This window comes from Piliocolobus tephrosceles, chromosome 4, assembly GCF_002776525.5.
Source record: "Piliocolobus tephrosceles isolate RC106 chromosome 4, ASM277652v3, whole genome shotgun sequence".
In the NCBI taxonomy this organism is placed as follows: Eukaryota; Metazoa; Chordata; class Mammalia; order Primates; family Cercopithecidae; genus Piliocolobus; species Piliocolobus tephrosceles.
The window spans coordinates 104,377,269-104,395,557 of record NC_045437.1 but is presented as its reverse complement, the minus strand read 5'-3'; the positions used below and the strand labels follow the sequence as shown (position 1 = coordinate 104,395,557).

The following is an 18,289-nucleotide window of genomic DNA, read 5'->3' as shown; positions in this document are numbered from 1 at the left end:
TTGTGACAGTGGCTTTTGTTCCCATGTGTGCAGTTGTTAATTGTATAAGCCGGAAATACAGAAACCATATCAAAGCAAGGCAACCTTAACAAAAGAGAAAAGCTGAATGCCTCAAAGGAACCACTGCTTAGAAAGGTATACATTCTCCTCCAACCCGTACACCCAGGACCCAGATGTTCTCATGACATCATTGCAGCTGAATTCGGACTTTACAGATGGAATACAAAATTACAAACATAGCATGGAGTAACCACTTTATCTCTTCTTGAACCTATGCCTGCTCTACATTCCTGGTGAAATTTGTATCTCCAGTGGCTTACACCACCCTACCACAGAGTAGATACTACTAAACTGTCAGATGAGTTTACTGAATACATTTTACTCATCCCCCGCCCTTGTCAGCTTTGCTTGTGCTATTAAGTGGCCAAGACTACCATGTCAGTATCCAGCTCATCTAAATCCCACTTCCCATCTGTACGTTCATTGTACTTACTGCTCAGACCATTCTTATGTTCCTCAGTAATGGAATATTCAATTTAGGCATCTAAATTTTTGTGTCTGTGCCCAATGAGATTAGAGAGTATAAACAGTGCTTTGTACTTGTCAGAATGGCAAACATAGTACTTTGCACATAATAGAGGCTCAGTAAGTACTCAGTAAACATCAGTAAGTACCTCAGTAATTAAATTGTTATTTTTCCTTTAAGAAAATGAATTTGGATGGACAAATCTGAAAGAAAAATCCAGGTGCTCCCCTATGTTGAGTAAACTCAGCTGTAGTGAACTCCTCTTGGCCTCAAACTGTGTACTAAATGAAAATTGGAGATGCACCCTTTGTGGAATTATTCTTAGCCTGACATTTCCAGACTGACTATAACAAGACACATTATCTATCGAGCTTCTGCTTTGCTTCTTCCTGCTTAATGGCTTTACCAATCTTTTAAGACTCAGCCGAAGGTCCACCCTATAAAATAGCCTTCCGCACCATTCTAATCTCAATCTACCCCCTTTCTTCAGCCCTGGAGGACAGCTGACTTACCTCCATCATTTAATATTTGCCAATACTCCAGTATATTATGTGCTAATCATTTGTGTGTATCTGGCTTCTTTCCGTAACTAGTTTACAGCCTCCTCTGAGGTCTCATGACCATAGTTTACTTCTTTGGAATACTGCACAGTAATTAGCGTGATGTTTGTCCCTGAATGTAGGGTAAAGCATTCAGAAATTTGGTTTGCATGGCTCTGTTACCTAATAACTGTGTGAGCTAAAAATAGCACTCTACGTTTTTGAAACTTACTTTTGTCATCAGTAAAATGTTCTTGATCTCTCATGGAATCATCCTGAAGATTAAATAAGATTATGAATGGACAAGTGTTTTTGTTTTTGTTTTTGAGATGGAGTTTCTCTCTTGTGGTCCAGGCTGGAGTGCAGTGGCATGATCTCAGCTCACTGCAACTCCCGGCTCCTGTGTTCAAGGGATTTTCCTGCCTCAGCCTCCCAAGTAGCTGGGATTACAGGTATGAGCCACCACACCCAGCTAATTTTATATTTTTAGTAGAGATGGGGTTTCACCATGTTGGTCAGGCTGGTCACAAACTCCTGACCTCTAGTGATCCACTCACCTTGGCCTCCCAAAGTGTTGAGATTATAGGTATGAGCCACTGTACCCAGCCTAGACAAGCGCTTTTAGCTTTTAAACCAATCTACTAATGAAAGAAATTGTTGGCTAATTTTGAGAAATCTACTTCATTTTTTTTTTTTTCTTTGAGATGGAGTCTTGTTCTGTTGCCAGGTTGGAGTGCAATGGTATGATCTCGGCTCTCTGCAACCTCCGCCTCCTGGGTTCAAGCGATTCTCCTGCCACAGCCTCCCGAGTAGCCGGGATTACAGGCGCCCGTCACCACACCCAGCTAATTTTTGTATTTTTAGTAGAGATGGGGTTTCACCATGTTGGCCAGGATGGTCTCAAACTCCTGACCTCGTGATCTGCCCACCTCGGCCTCCCAAAGTGTTGGGATTACAGGCGTGAGCCACTGCGCTCGGCGAAAAATCTACTTTTTATCTGATTTAAGTTTCCTGAGGGTGCCATGTGTTCCCTGTGTCTCCAAACTGTAAATTGTGTTTTGAATTATTGTCAGCGCCAAAACATATTTTTTGATTGCCATGTTGGCAGGTTGATTGCAAGACTTTGAGCTTCCGTTTGATCTATTTTAAATACTTTCTGCCTTAAGAATTTGAACATACTATGTCTATCTTTATTTTAAGGGTGGTATGTTGACCATCCTTTAGAAATAAGACTATAAACAGTATCCTATGTGTGCTAGGCATGGAATTTAAGAAACAAAAGTATAGAATAATTCTAATAACAATGTACATGACCACCAGTAGTATAAAGATACAGTTGAGTGACTTATGGTAGGAAATGAAGGATTTGAAAGAAGTTTTAATTCTTTATGTCAGTAATTTTCTGCCCTAGTTACATGTTAATCACCTGAGTTGCTAAAGAAAAAAAGAAAAAAATCAGATGCCTGGGCTCTGTTCCTATTAAATTAGGATTTCTTCTCTGTGTAGAGAGTCCGCCTGTTGCTACAGGTGAAAAGTATGAAACAAGCAGATTATTTGAAGATTTCCATGTGCTACCATTTAATGTCTTATTATTAAACTTAGCTGCTTCTCTGGCAGTGAAAATGTTGAAAAGGAATAGAACAAGGAGTAATTGTATGGTGTCATCTGAGTCTTAATAGAAGTTCAGTGAATGCCTCCCTCATATCAGTCAGGTACACAGTGCTAAAAGTATGCAAACCGGCTCAAGCAATGGATCCTGCCACTGATGAGTGCTTGGCTTGTGGGGAGAGGGATATAGAGGATTCCAGGGAACCAGCGGGGAAGAGAGGGTGCACTGTGCCTTAAAAGGGTGGGGGAAGAATGAGCTTCCCAGATAGACTAGACAATGAGTGAGGAATTCTGGCTATTTGTAAAACAAATCATGTTAGTATTTCCTCTAAACCCGGCACACAATATTGATGTTTCATCAGTATTAACTGGGAGTAATGATAGTGATGATCTTCATGACTAACATTAATTAAAATTAATTTTGTCCATAATGACCTCAAGAAACAACTGTCATTGAGTTAAAAAAATGAACTAGACACTACATTATTTGCCTATGACTTTTCTAAATCTGGAAACTTCTTATAGTTAATAAAAATTATTTATGTTGCAATTAGAGGACTGTATATTCCATTTGAAATTTAAGAATATATAGTTTCTGTTTTCTATAAAAATAATTTGTCATATAATAAAAATAAATATTTTTTTTCAAACTTTATCATTTGATTAATCTATCAGTTTTTTCCATTCTTTGAAAATTTTTGTTTTATTTTTGACTCTATTTTTTTCTGCATTTTTTAGATTCTCATAGTCTTAGTAAAGGTGTAGTCAGGCCCATATACTGTAGGAAGATTACTTGGAAGTTCTTCAGTATTATTTATCATCTGCTACTACTGGCAAATTGCCTCCTTTTTAAACCACATACTGTATTATTTGTTAGGTGGGGGTCATTAGGCCTCCACTCTCTTTTCTCCCAAATCTGCAAATAGTCATTGTTCACCTAGTGTATGTGACATTTATTTTTCCTTTCTAAGTCTGCAGTCCTTTATCTGCCTACCTAGGTACCCACCGCTGTTGAATGCCACTCTGCCATTACCCTCCTCTCTTTACAATACAGGTTATTATACTCTATTTATACCCCAGGTGTGAGAGATAGCTAAATGAAATAGCTACTAAGACTTTTTTCCACTTTTCCTAAAAAAGGCATATGTGGAAGAAGGTACATCATATTTTTCACACAAAAAAGTGTAGAAAGTCACTTTTATAAAGAAAATGGAATATTTTCCTTCGTGGCAAACTTTCATTATGCTTTTATTTATTTATTTTCATGAAAGAAATTCAGGCTTTATAGAATCAGGCTCCCTTTGAAGATATACTATTTTCCTTTCTATCAATTTTGTTTTCCTTTAGAACATCATTTGGTTGATAAATTTCCTGGTATCCTGTTTAGCTGTCAGATTTTGATAAGCTTTCTGGGGAGCTCACATACACTGTTCATTTCACCCCAATGCAGTGCTGTTCTCCTTATCTGTGGTCTACCAGAAGTAACTTGAGGTTAAGGTTTGGCACTTCTGCCTGGCGTTTTGGCTTTGGGGCTGCAAAACATATCACAAAGCAGACATAATATGTGTACCAACAGCTAGAGACACTAGTAGAATCTTGTCAGCTCAAAAGCAGAAAAGCCTCTGAAATGTGAAAAAGGAAAAATTGTGCTGAGTGTATTTAGGATAGCATGTTTGAGTCTATTATTGCAACCACAACTAGTATTATGTATTTAAAGATGACCTAGATTTACATTCTTTATCGTCATTGGCTCTCCAGGACTAGACATAAAACTAATTACTAGCTCATGTAGTTTGGATGTGTTGCTTTCTCTTAGCTCATGTGTTTACATGGAAACCGTCCCCGACATACACAAAAGGAAAAAAGCTTCAAGTGATGTTCCTTACAGAAGGAAGATAGTATCAGACCCCTTATAGTTTATATATCCTCAAACTCTATTTATGGTGAAAGTCAAGATCTTGAAGTGTTTGCTGCTCCTAGGTTTAATTGGTTTTATCTGCTGTTATCATAACAACCTTATCTCTGCAGACAGTTGCATGGATGATATTTGGAGATCAGAATTCAAGCTCAGACACACAGTGTCATCCAGCAATTAAATGTTATTTGATAGTTCTGTATGTGGCTCAGGTGCTGGGGAGCTCCTGCCTCTGGTTGACAGTATTTATAGCATCATAAAATAGTTCTCAGGGGAAATCCAGATATGGAAAGCTTTCCGAATAGAAATGGCTAGAAAAGCCAAGGTAAAGTGTGGTTCAGGCTCTCGTGGCAGTTCCAGAGATTGACTGTTGTCTAATGACTGTGCGGTTCAGATCTGAGAGATGTTTAATTATTTTGTTGCTGCATTTTGGTGAAAGGATAAAGAAGCCGTCTAGCTCTGTGACAAGGATGCTGATACATATTTTGGGGGAGTCCATTAAATGGATCAACATTGCTTTCCACATGCCCAATTTAATCCCTATATGGGAACTACATAAAACATATCTTTTATAGGAGAATTCTTGATGGATGTTTAACTGCATGGATCTAATTAGATGCAGAGCAGGACTTTCCCCAAATGATTAACTGGCAAGATTAGGTAGACCTTCCTTTGTTTTGTTGGGATTTGGGCTTTCTTCCTGTAATATTCCTTTTTATCTTTTAAAATGAGTTTCTGAAAGCAGAAATGGAAGCAAAGCAAGCACTTGACACAGCTAAGGTTTGAAAAGTATTATAGTTATTCTTCTGGGCTTTTTCAGGAGTGGATTACCTCTTTAGCTTCCTGTGGCCTGTATGGGGGAGATAGAAAGAAGCCCAATTCACACTTCTCTGTAGGTGAAGCACTGAAGTGTTCTGCTCATTACATGTTTTAATTGCTCAGTTGTGCTTGGAATGTAGATTAACTCTCTAACACCTGAAAAAAGATCCCCCCTTCATACCGAGAACAGTGAAGATGAGAGACAATAGGATGACAAATGAGATCGCTAAGTGGAGCCCTGATCAATAAAAAGTGCTGTCCATTTGGGTAATGGACATCCCTGTCATCTCAGCTGTTAAAGAATTCAGCAGAGATGGGTCCCCAAAGGTCTGCAAAGTATAAGGCATCCAATACAGGAAACATTACCACCTCCCTTCTCCAACCCCAATAAATAAAAAAGGTACATATCAGGAGCTCCGTCTTTAGCTGCCGTGAGCTGTCGTGCGAGGAATTTATCGTACTCTGTTTTCAAAAATCTGTGCACAAAGCAGACAACCTGGAGACCCAGGGGAATAGTCTTTGTTTCCTCAGACCTTAACAGTGGTGTAAACACCTTAGGTAATTTTGCGTCTGGTGTAGAAAAAAGCATTCATACTTAAAATTATGAGGTTGATTAGGTTGTTCTTTTAAAATACTCTCTGCTCCATGTGGCGATTTAAAGCCAGCATATTTGGCAACCAGGATGCTTGATGAATCGCTTTTGTCACACAGCCATATGGCAGGTGGGGTAGAGGTCACTCCGGTGCCCGGCCTTCCTTACTCGGATTTGGTCCACATGTCCAATTGTGATAGAGGACCAGTTCATGGTCTTTCCTTTCTAAATACCTTCAATATGGCCAGTCTGTACTTCTTAGAAACTCCATGCTTCTTCCGTCCCACGTTGGACCGTGGAGGCCGGATAAAGTCTATTTCTTCATCTGTCTTGCCACTACTCATTTAACCCGGCTAATTCCTAGAGAGATTGCCGTAACCACTGGCAGCCAGACTCCCTGTTGGAATGTGTGTGAGGATTTCCGGACAGTTGTGAAGAGGAGTGCAGTTTCACTGGGCAGTCAGGTGTGGGTCATTAATTTTCAGTGCTGTTGTTTAACTATTAATGAGGTCATGGCCCCAGGGCCGGACTGACTTTACCTATCAGATGTCTCCCATCTCCCAGCAGGCCATTCACCTTTAGTCAGAGCTCTCCACTAATAATTGTCCCATGCAGCGTTCACACACCATTGCCTCATCTCTTAACCTCAGCTTCTTCTAGATAAGAAATAATTCCTCCTGCCCATCTCCCCGGTCATCCATCTTCAGTGGGGCCCATAAAACAAAGCCGTTCCCATTTTCCATTAACCTCTATGTCCTGAAACTTAGAGCCCTATATACTTTCTCTTATTCCTCAGCAAGGGGCATCTATTTGCCATCATTTTCAGGAGGTCTTAAATTATTCAGAAAGGCAGGCATCATGACCTAGCCACCTACTTTACCTTTTATTTCTCTCCTATTTACCATTTCAGTTGATAATTTGTAGAACTTGGTAAAGTAATTCACAACTGTCAGCATCTTTATTATATTGCAGCCAGCAGCAGAAATTGTAACCTGAAGGGATATCTAGTAAATCAAGATTTCTGTAGCATAAGCAGTGTAAATGAATTCCTGCACATTACATTATTATTTCTATAATGTCTTTATTAAAAAGGCAAAGAGAGAATGCCTATTTAGAACAAGTACTGTGCACCCAAGCACTGATAGATTTGTAAGGTTGGGGAAAAAAAACACATAAGAGATCCAAAGCCCCAGTCCTGTCTACTTGGAATCACTGGTGTATCCCCAGAGGTCAGCAGCCGGTCTCTGCTTGGCCGTGAGCTCACCAGCAGTCAAGGGCTAATTCTTACCTCTTCGTCCTCTTCCTGTTCTCTAGAGCGGCACAGAGAAACATCTATTCTGCATGACAGCCCTTCAGGTATTGGAGGATAGGTATCACATTTCCCAAAACAGTCTCTTCCAGCCTAAATGTCTCCAGGTTTTTTTAGGCATTCCTCATCTGTCATGCTTTCTGCAGCCTCACCGTCCTGCCTTCCCCTTTCATTAGTAGAGGTTTAGAAGGTGGCACCCTGAGCACTACAATAAGTACGTGGTCTGGCTATACAAATTGAAATGTACAGCACTGGTTACGCCCCTGCATCTGGATTCTAGGTGTTAATTAAAGTAGCTAAGTCTACCTAGGGCTTAAGAGACAGCTGTGTGTCACTGATCCAGGGCGAGCTTACAGTTAACCAGAATCCCTCAGATTAATTCACATGAACTTTAGGTAAGTTAGAGACTTACCCCTCTTTTGACTCTTGTGTAGTTGACATTTTTTGAACCAGAGTCTAGAACTTTAAAAAACATCTTCATTAAAGGGGATTTTTAGTGAGTTCTAAATCATCTTCTACAGCTTTGATTTACTGCAAATTTAATTCATAAAATTCTCTTTACAAAGTAGTGCATGTATACTAGTAAAGTATACAAATATGGCAAAAAGAAATAAGTGATATATTTGGGCACTTCTTTACAGGAGAGGCAACGTCCCAGGTAAATACCTATCAGTACCAGCTGCCTTTCATCAGGTGCCTACTGTATGCCAGTCATAGCATGAAACGGTATCACCCATTATTTCTCATCCTTACAGAAAACCTACTAGGTGGCGATTGTTGCTTCCCCTTTTACAGGTGTGGGAACCAGACTGGGAGTCATTAAGTGACTTACCTGAGGCCATGACACTAGTAAGCAGTATAACCAGGCTTTGAGCCCAGATCTCCCACTCTGTCCTTCTTTTCACTCTGCTTTGATGCCTGTGTTAAATTTGGTATGTTCATTTGGCCTTTAAAATAAATTTCCAAATTCTTCAATATTTTCTGCAGGCCATTTGAAATCACAACCAATCCATTGATTAGAGATCGGAAGCAAAATGTTGCTGTAGTGGAGATAACTTACCCCAAATATTATTTGTGGTAGCCACTTGAGCCTTTTACAGAGGTTTTGATTCTCTTACCTGCCAGGCATATAGTTGAATTACACTCCTCCACCCACTTGAAATTTGGCATGACTACGTGATTAGCTGTGGTCAACCAAATGTGAGTGAAGGTGACCCATGTCACTTCCAGGCAGGGGCTTTAAGAAGCAGTATGTGCTTCACCATTCCTTCTCCCTCTCTGGCATGACCATGTACAACTTTCAAGATAGCAGTTGTCTGTCAACCCTAGTCCCTGAGTTACTACAATGAGCAGAGCCCCTTGCTGACTTACAGTGGACGTACAATGTGAGCGAGAAATAAATCTGTATTATTTTAGGTCACTGAAATTTGGAAGTTGGTCGTTATTGCTTCATAATCTAGCCTATCCTGACTATTCCAACTAGCTTAACAAAGCTGGAGCATGGGTAAGATGTCTGTAATCAATCCTAACCCTTGTTTAAGACCAAAGGATAGAAAATGTGCACTTAACCTAAAAATGTTCTTGAGATTAAAGTACATAAGGCAATGACATGTATAGATAATACCTGAAACCTCTATTTTCTCATTATCTAAGTTGTTAATACACAGTGGAATTTGCATTTGTACGTAGGATGCTGTCTTAGCCTAGGCTCCCTAGAAAGCACAGCATGAATCAATGGCTTGTATACTAACACTTCCTTGTGGAGGGAAGGGGGTTGGCCGTGCAATTCCGGGGAAGCAAGAATGAGGAGAAAAATGAATTGAAGCAAGAAAAGTAGGAGAGCAATACAAGGTGGTGTTGTTACTAAAACAGCCATAGCTTCAGCACAAAACAAAAGTGGTCACTTGGTCATGTGGAATGGCACCAAAACGGCTGTATTTCAGAACCATTCTGCCTTGGTGCAGAGAAGGAAGGCAAGCAATTCATCTGTTGCCTCCTTGCCTTTTCCTGTCTCTCAGTGGTCAAAATCCCATCCATTTCCAGATTGTGCTGCCTGGAGAAGCATTTCCAAGCTTCTGGGAAAGCCAGATCCTCTGAGAATCCAGTTTGGGCAGTGTGCAGGCACGGCGAGCTATACTTATCTAGTTGATTTTCTGGGGCTGTGCTGGCAGCTAGAGTTTATCTGGCCTGGTGCATAAATTGAATCTAGTACAGACATTAACAAACCTTGGGTGGGGGTGGGGGGCACTTCACTTTTCAGGACCTCTGTTACCTGTGAACAGAATACACTGGACTCAATGATTTGAAAGATACCATCAGGTCTAAAATCCCAGTGTTTCAAACTAGTTTTTCAAATCATAGCAACCATTTATCTACCAATATTGAAATAATTAGCTGGCTAATTTAATTATTGAGAAAATAGAAATAAATTCGAACAAACTTAAAAGAAAAAAACCTATGAAATGTATACCCTACATAGTGTTTCTTAAACACTTATTTTTTACAATGACCCATAGTAAGAAATTAGTTTTGTAAATGGCCAAGCAAATACATGTACACAAACATATATACATAGTTGAAACAAAAGTTTCATGAAAGTAATACTTTCTTCATAATATGTAAGTAACTCTGATGTATTTATTCAGTTGTATTCTATACAAATAAAGCTTCTAGTCACTGATGGGTCATGATACAAAGTTTGAAAAGCCTAGAACATGTTATCTGTATATCTATCAGTCATAATTTATTGCTTATGGTAATATAACCCCCTATACCTAAATCAATACTTATTAGATAATTAAAATGTTAAATTTCATTTGCAATAGTTTGACCATAATGATATCACTGAGATAAATGTTAAACATTATTTTTCAAATAGTTTTTGTTGTGTTTAGGAAGAACATTCTAGCTGTGAGAAAAGTCAGAGAGACAATTAATAAACTCAATACAGCCAAGAATAGAGGTGTATGGAAGTTAGCTAGGTGGTTTCATGTTTTTGAGACTATTGCTTTAAACTCACAGTACACATATAAGATGGTCATGGCTTAACTGAGTGATCAAGCACATTTCACCCTTCCATATTTATTCAATTCTGAATTTTACCTTTTTTAATATTATGAAGTTATTAGTGCAATTAGTAGATATTCTGAGTAAATTAATGTCAATAAAAAAACTAAAAAACAAAACTATTTTATTATCACAAATAACCTGTGTCTGTAGCTTTGTAAAAGACATTATTATTTCTCTATAATGAGTGTCCCATCAGGTAAGGACCAAAGGTCTTGTTTCTGGCTTAGTTGTTTCGATATCAAGCTCTGGGGATGAAGAAGGTTGTTTTTTCTTGTTATCACAGTCAGTTGTCACAGCAGCCTGGTGAGGCGAGCGGGGTAAGTACTACCATTCCCATTTCACAGATGACAGAGCTGAAGAGTAACTCCTGCTATACTGTCTGTCAATTACCAGCTCCATGCCAATATAGAGATGCAATTTTGTGCTAACAGTGACTTGACACTGTTTCTTCCTGTCCATCTATTTGCCAAGTTTTGGTTCCTGAAAGTCATTTTATTTGCTGGCTTTTGAAGTAACATTTGTGGAGAATGTTCAGGACAACTTCTATTTCTGGGGGTGAAAGTTGTGACATTTTTCATGTTCTGAGGGGGAGGAGAAGGCCCAGGAGTCAGAGCTGTCTCCCTGATGCGGTTGTTGTCAGTCATTCCCTGACCTCCTTCATATCCTTTCACATGTTCCCATCTTGGTTTTCCTATCTGTTAAGTGAGGTTATTATGAAACTTCCCTATCTGTCACATCTGGATGTTGGGCATCTGAAATAAGATAATGTGCGTGAGACTACTCTGAAAAGGAAAATTAATTTTAACAATAGAATGATTTTAGCATTGTTGTGATTATTTTCTCTTATCCGATTCCCCTAACACACACCCCAATCTAGATGAACCTTAAATAGTTGTTTTAGGCTGGGCGTGGTGGCTCATGCCTGTAATCTCAGCCCTTTGGGAGGCTGAGGCGGGTGGATCACAAGGTCAGGCTTTCAAGATAAGCCTGGCCAACATAGTGAAACCCCATCTCTACTAAAAACACAAAAATTAGCCGGGCGTGGTGGCACATGCCTGTAGTCCCAGCTACTTGGGAGGCTGAGGCAGAAGAATTGCTTGAACCTGGGAGGCGGACGTTGCAGTGAGCCAAGATCACACCACTGTACTCCAGCTCAGGCAACAGTGCGAGGCTCCGTCTCAAAAAAAAAAAAAAAAAAAAAAAAAAAAAAAAATTGTTTTAAAAGAAAATAAAGTTTATCTGAATAACCCATTTATACATCTACTTATATGATTATATTATACCCTTTGCAGTTCAAATTTCGTACCTGAAACAAAACAAGAACATGGGATGTTTTGGTTTTCTGGCTCATAGACAAAATGCCAGGTCATATTTATGTCCAGAAACTTAGGGGGAAGAAAAGCACAAGTAATTTTTCCCACCACAAAGGTATTTTTTTCCTGATTTATCCATGAGAAAATAAAGTAAAAATCTGGCCTTTTGTAGCTAATATGGTTGGTTATTCTGTATCCAAAAAATGTAAATACATGTGGTACCAATAGTCATTATATTAAAAGAACAGCATAGGTGAAGGCCCTGTTTTTTTTCCACTTTAAGCCATCTTGTCATAACTTGTAGACTTTTGTAATGGTTTTACGGTATTTTCCTGGCACCGTAAGCTATTTTATTACTATAATTGAAGAAAGTAGAATTTCCCATTGTGCTTACATTTTGTCCTCATACTTCCATTTTTACTACATGACCTTATTATTTAGGAATTTGCTCTCCTTCTGATCTCCTTGGGATAACTTGCTGCTCTACTGATTTAGTTGTTAGAATACAATAATGTACTTTCACATTCAGAAGTAAATCCTGTTCTATTCTTTTCTATATACTTTTCACTTGGGAAACTAATCAGAGAATCTATTTATAATCCATGACTGAATAGAAAAGCACATATAAGGATGATTTCTAGAAAGGCAGAACTCATATACTTTTTGCCTTGTGAAATACGGCAGAGTCACAGAGGGTGGCCATGTTCAGATCCAATCAAGTCTGGGCTGTTTGCTTTCTCCTGTCAGAGTGAGCAGAAACCACATGTTTAGCCCAGCCCTGGTTTCAGGAAGAATGTTTTCAGGCAAACCTTACACTTGAATGAACTGCTGCAGAGGAAATATAACTTTCACTGTAGACCTACAGAGCTAGGACTGGGATCAGGTTTCTCTTCCCATTGCAGTCTTTGAGTCTTCTAGGTGAAACTTACTGGTTATTGCAAGAAGCAATGTTCTCATTCTAAAATCCAGAATCTTGAATCTAGAATCTAGAATCATTCTAGAATAATACAAGGCCTATGGTGAGCCAGTAGAAAACTTCCTGGATCCCTTTATCTCCTTGGATAAACAAAATAATAGATAAGTTTCTGTTGATTTCTATCATTCTATAATATTTGCTGGCTATACACAAAATGGCATCATATCTTCTTTTGATTGACCTTTGGGGGCAATTCTGATTCATTTCCATATCCATCATAAATATCTTCTATAGTACAGTATAAATTGGACTGCTAACTAAATAAAAGCTTTGAAAGAAAATTTAGATTTAGGTTTTAAGAAAATCAGAGACCTCCTATTGCTTCAAATTTAAGTAAAATTGACACTTGAACAACATGGGTTTGAACCACGTGAATTCACTTACATATGGATTTTTTTCAATAAAAGTTAAACTGTGTGCACCTGCCTCTCCTGCCACCCCTTCCACCTCTTCTACCTCTACCATCCCTGTCACATCAGGACAAACCCCTCCTATTTCTCCTTCTCCTCAGCCTACTCATCATGATGAAGATGATAAAGATGAAAACTTACAATGATCCACTTCCACTTAATGAATAGTAAACATATTTTCTCTTCCTTATGATTTTCCTAATAACATTTTATTTTCTCTGGCATATGTTATTATAAAAATATAGTATATAATATATAAAAAATATAAAATATGTGTTAATTGACTGTTTATGTTATCAGTAAAATTTCTGGTCACCAGTAGGCTACTAATATTTAAGGTTTAAGAAGTCAGAAGTTATACATGGATTTTCAACTGCATGGAGGTTGGTCAAATGTAAGGTGCTCATGGCTTTAAATAAATTAAAATTAAACCATTTACATTAACATATGAATTAGGGAAAAAAGAGATAAGACAGCAACAGATATTGAATATATGCCATATACATTTTATATATATACATATATATACACATACACATATCTATACACACTGTGTATTCACTGTGCACATAGACACTATGTGCCAAGAACTGTACTTTCTTCAGTCATTAACTCCCTGATCTTCCAGTCTGTTAATCTCATAATCCTTGCAAGTTGTAATATAATTGTCTTCATTTTTACATAAGAAACAGAGGCCCAGAGAGGTTGAATTTTTTGTCAAAAGTCTCTCAGGCAATGCTGGATCTGAAAGTAAAATCCCTTTAGGTCATCAAGCTTGTGTTCTTTTCCCTTATACTTTGCTATTACTCTAAGATTAATACATGTAAATCAGAAGTACAGTTTGTGTGATACAAACATATATGCCTAATCTGCATTAACAGTATGAGTTTAATTAAAACTGTAAGCTTGCATGCTAATTTTTATAAGTTTAATATTTACTACTATGGAAATTTATAGGGTGCCTCTGAGTATGAAGCAACTATCCAGAAAGTTACTAAAATTGCAAAAGTGGTGTCACTATAGGCAAAGGTGGATAGATGCTGTAAAAAGGACATCCCTTCTGCACTTTTGGATTTTCTACTGGTTCACTCTAGGCCTGAGGGGATATCAAGGAAAGTTACCTCTCCTTGGATTTATTCATGAAGCTCAACTTTACCTAATGTGTAAAAACCCAGTTTGGCTTTTAGTGAAGCAAATAACTTCACAGTTTTCCTTTATATTCAGTATGGCTAGCATCGTTAGACCTGTATGTAGTTAACTTTCTTATTCTCTGTTTGCCAGTAGTAAAAAATGTGTTTGCATTAGTGGAGTGAATAGTAGATGGTATATAAATAGTATAGCTTGCCTATTGTTTTTCACCTACCTGAAGCTGTTGTTGCATTTTTAACATGCTTAGACATTTTCCTATTTTGAGGCACTTTTTGATCAGCTGTGACTCACTCAGCCTGTGCTCTGGGCCATTTTCTGTGACCAGGCAAATAACAACGTTTTGCCATTATTAATATCCCCCTCTCATTGTTCCTACTGGGACAGCTGGTGCCAGGAATGGCTTTATGTTACTTCCAGTGAAATTTTTGCTTGCAAATCTGGACTGCCAGGAACATAGGTGAGTAACTTCAAGTTAAATAATCACTCATGATAATTTCAAGTTCGAATGTGCATGGCTCAGTGACTTCATCTACAATAAAGATTGGCATGGGTGGAAAGAGGTTAAGTAGTATCATTTTGGTTGACTGACTACATGAATTACAAAACAGAAGAACCCAACATGTTGATTATCAAGATCTAAACAACTGGCATTAAAAAAGAGTCTATTAATTGCTATTGCGAACCACCTTAAAGATACTCAGAACCCAACCTGATACTTTAAATTGCTGTGCAGTTTAATTATTTTCTATTAGTAGAGAGAAAGGAATTGGAGGGTAAGAAGGGAGATATATCTCCTATTGTTAATTGCAAATGATAATCTACAGTCTGCTTCTGCTACCTGTTGTCATTCTTCCCCACTAATCAAATATGAAAGCACCCATGCTTTGCTCATCTGCATAAGGAGAAGAAGGAAAGTCTGATTTGTTATTACAAAGGGATTTATTTCAATAAGGAAAGTGAAGGGATGACAGATAAGTGCACTTAAACCCTTTGAGCATTACAGAAAGCATGTATAATTTGGGTAACTGAATGGAATCTCTGTATTCTCCATTAACGATAGAGCCTCTTGGACAGACTGAAGTTGTGCCTGGAACCATAATCCTCTCTTTATACCACTGTGTTCCTTCTTAGTAGGCAGAAAGGCACAAACTCATGGCTGATTCTTCTGCTCTCCACCTGCTGGCCCCCTTGTGAGCCACAGCTTTGGGATCTGATGTAGCCTTTTGGGTGTTTGCACAAAGGGCTGGCACATTTGCAAGTGGTATGTCTGCTTGCAAAGCAGTGGGACAGCAAAAACATTAAACACAGATTGTTTGGGGTTTAAGCAAATCTAAGACAAACAAGTTGAATATCTGAGACTATTTCTTAAAAAAAAAAAAAAAAGCACACATTTCTGATTTTCATAACTGAATGATATCATAGCTGTTTCCCAGCTCTGGATAATACTAAGATAGCGGCCCTTCCAGAGGTGTCTGGCATATGTAAAATCTTTCAAAAGCAAAGGTAAGAACACGCTAAAAGAGGAGCAATATGGTCTGGTCTATGTGAGGATTGGTCATGGTTGGTTAAAATAAACAAACAAACAGACAAAAGAAGTAATTGAGCTTATTGATATTAACTTGGTAAATTAAGCCAGTTTGTCTCTTGTGGAATCTTGAGTATCAGTGGAAATTAAATAGTCTTTAAATTTGATGAAGCCTGGTTAGGTGTTGGAAATACCCATCCATTTGTTAACAAGGCAAGGTCCCATGATTTAGTGAATGGGGGATACAGATAGACTTTATTCAAGAATTAATAAACAAAAGAATTGGAGAGTATGATGAGTTTGAATAAAAAATATAGCTCATAAAAGCCAGAAATGTGATGGAGCATAGTGGCTGGAAGAAAGTTACCCAAGTGGCTTGGGTAGTCGATGAAGTTGACTCCAACACGCTGTAGTATTTGGACTGAGGCCAGAAAAATTAGAAAGAGGCCAGGCATAGCAACTCATGCATATAATCCCAATACTTTGGGAGGCCAAAGTGGATCACTTGAGGTCAGGTCGACCTCAAGTGAGATCCTATCTCTAAAAAAAATAAAGAAACTATTTTTAAAATTAGCTGCATGTGGTGGCATGTGCCTATAATCCTAGCTACTTGGGAGGCTGAAGTGTGAGGACCACTTGAACTCAGGAGTTCCAGGATGCAGTGAGCTATAATTACACTACTGCACTCCAGCCTGAGCAACAGAAGGAGACCCTGTGTCTTTAAAAAAAGACAAAAAAGAGAGCAAGAAAGAACCAGGAGACATAGATTTTAGTGGCTCTGTGAGGCATAAAGTCCTGGGTGTCCCCATGGATATTTCAAAGAGGTCTTCCCATTTCCTTGTATCATAAAATTTGATGGGTAACTAATAAAACATGTGCAGATGTGCCTTAGAATACCTGTAGCATTATTTTTCCCCCAATAATATACATGCTAGTGAGTACAAATTCATATGAAAGGTTACTGCAATAGAGTACTTTTTGTCATGTTGTACTTTTTAGTGTTCAGATAAGAGAAATACAGCTGCTTCATGGAGGGGTTTTCATTCTTTTTTTTTTTTTTTTTTGAGATGGAGTCTCGCTCTGTCCCCCGGGCTGGAGTACAGTGGCCGGATCTCAGCTCACTGCAAGCTCCGCCTCCCGGGTTTACGCCATTCTCCTGCCTCAGCCTCCCGAGTAGCTGGGACTACAGGCGCCTGCCACCATGCCCGGCTAGTTTTTTGTATTTTTTAGTAGAGACGGGGTTTCACTGTGTCAGCTAGGATGGTCTCGATCTCCTGACCTCGTGATCCGCCCGTCTCGGCCTCCCAAAGTGCTGGGATTACAGGCTTGAGCCACCGCGCCCAGCCGGGGTTTTCATTCTTGAAAATACTGTGGACTACTGCTATATAATATTATTAGGTGCATGAGGATGATTTGTCCACTCTTGTAACAGAATAAGAAAGCATAAAATGCCTGGCAAGATGGTGTACCTGTAGTCCTAACTAATCCAGAGGCTGAGGCAGATTGCCTGAGGCCAGGAGTTGGAGACTATAGTGTGCAATAATCACTGATCCCGTGAATAGTCACTGCCCACTCCAGCCTGGAAAACATAGCGGGACCCTGACTAAGAAAGAAAAAAAGGCATACAGTAATATACAGATGGTCTTCAACTTACAATTTATGCACTTTACAATGGTATGAAAGGGACACACATTCAGTCAAAACTATACTTTGAATATTGCATTTTGATCTTTTCCCAGGCTGGCGATATGCAGTACAGTACTCTGTCATGAAGCTGGGCAGCGACAGTGAGTTGCAGCTCCCAGTAAGCCATGCAATCACTAGGGTAAACAATTAGTACTTGGTGGCTTATACCTGGAATCCCAGCATTTTGGGAGGCTGAGGTGAGAGGATTGTTTGAGCCTAGGAGTTTAAGACCAGCCTGGGCAATGTATGGAAACCCTGTCTCTACAAAAAAAAAAAAAAAAAAAAAATTGCCAGGTGTGGTGGCACATGCCTGTGGTCCCAGCTACTAAAGAGGCTGAGACGTAGGAGGATCACTTGAGTCCCAGGAGGTCAAAGCTGCAGTGAGCCATGATCATGCCACTGTACTCTAGCCTGGGCCACAGAGTGAGATGAAACCCTGTCTCAAATAAATAAATAAGTAAATACATACATACATGCATACATACTCTAAAGTTTATTGTGCTGCCAGATGATTTTGCCCAACCATAGGCTAATGTAAGCATTCTGAGCACATTTAAGGTAGGCTAGGCTTAGCTATGATGTTTGTTAGGTTACATGTATTAAATGCACTTTCTACATACAATAATTTTCAACTCACAATGAGTTTGTTTATCAGGAAATGAGCCAATCATAAGTCAGGAGCATCTGTATAGGTCTAATGGTGAAATGACACATGCTTATTTTCAAGTTAGATTTCAAATCATATTACATTTATCTGATTATTAAATGGACGAAATGTAAGAGAATGGAAGCTTCAAAATAGACACAAATGGTGTTTTCTTTAATATGATACATTTAAATATTGTGTTTGACT

The 18,289-nt window shown here is 38.8% G+C and overlaps 1 protein-coding gene across 1 annotated transcript in view; it reads left to right on the top strand.

The window, feature by feature from the left end:
* The window catches only part of EFNA5 (ephrin A5), a 294,637-nt gene that overhangs the window by 132,540 nt on the left and 143,808 nt on the right, over positions 1-18,289 (top strand). The gene's annotated exons all lie outside the window — the stretch shown is intronic.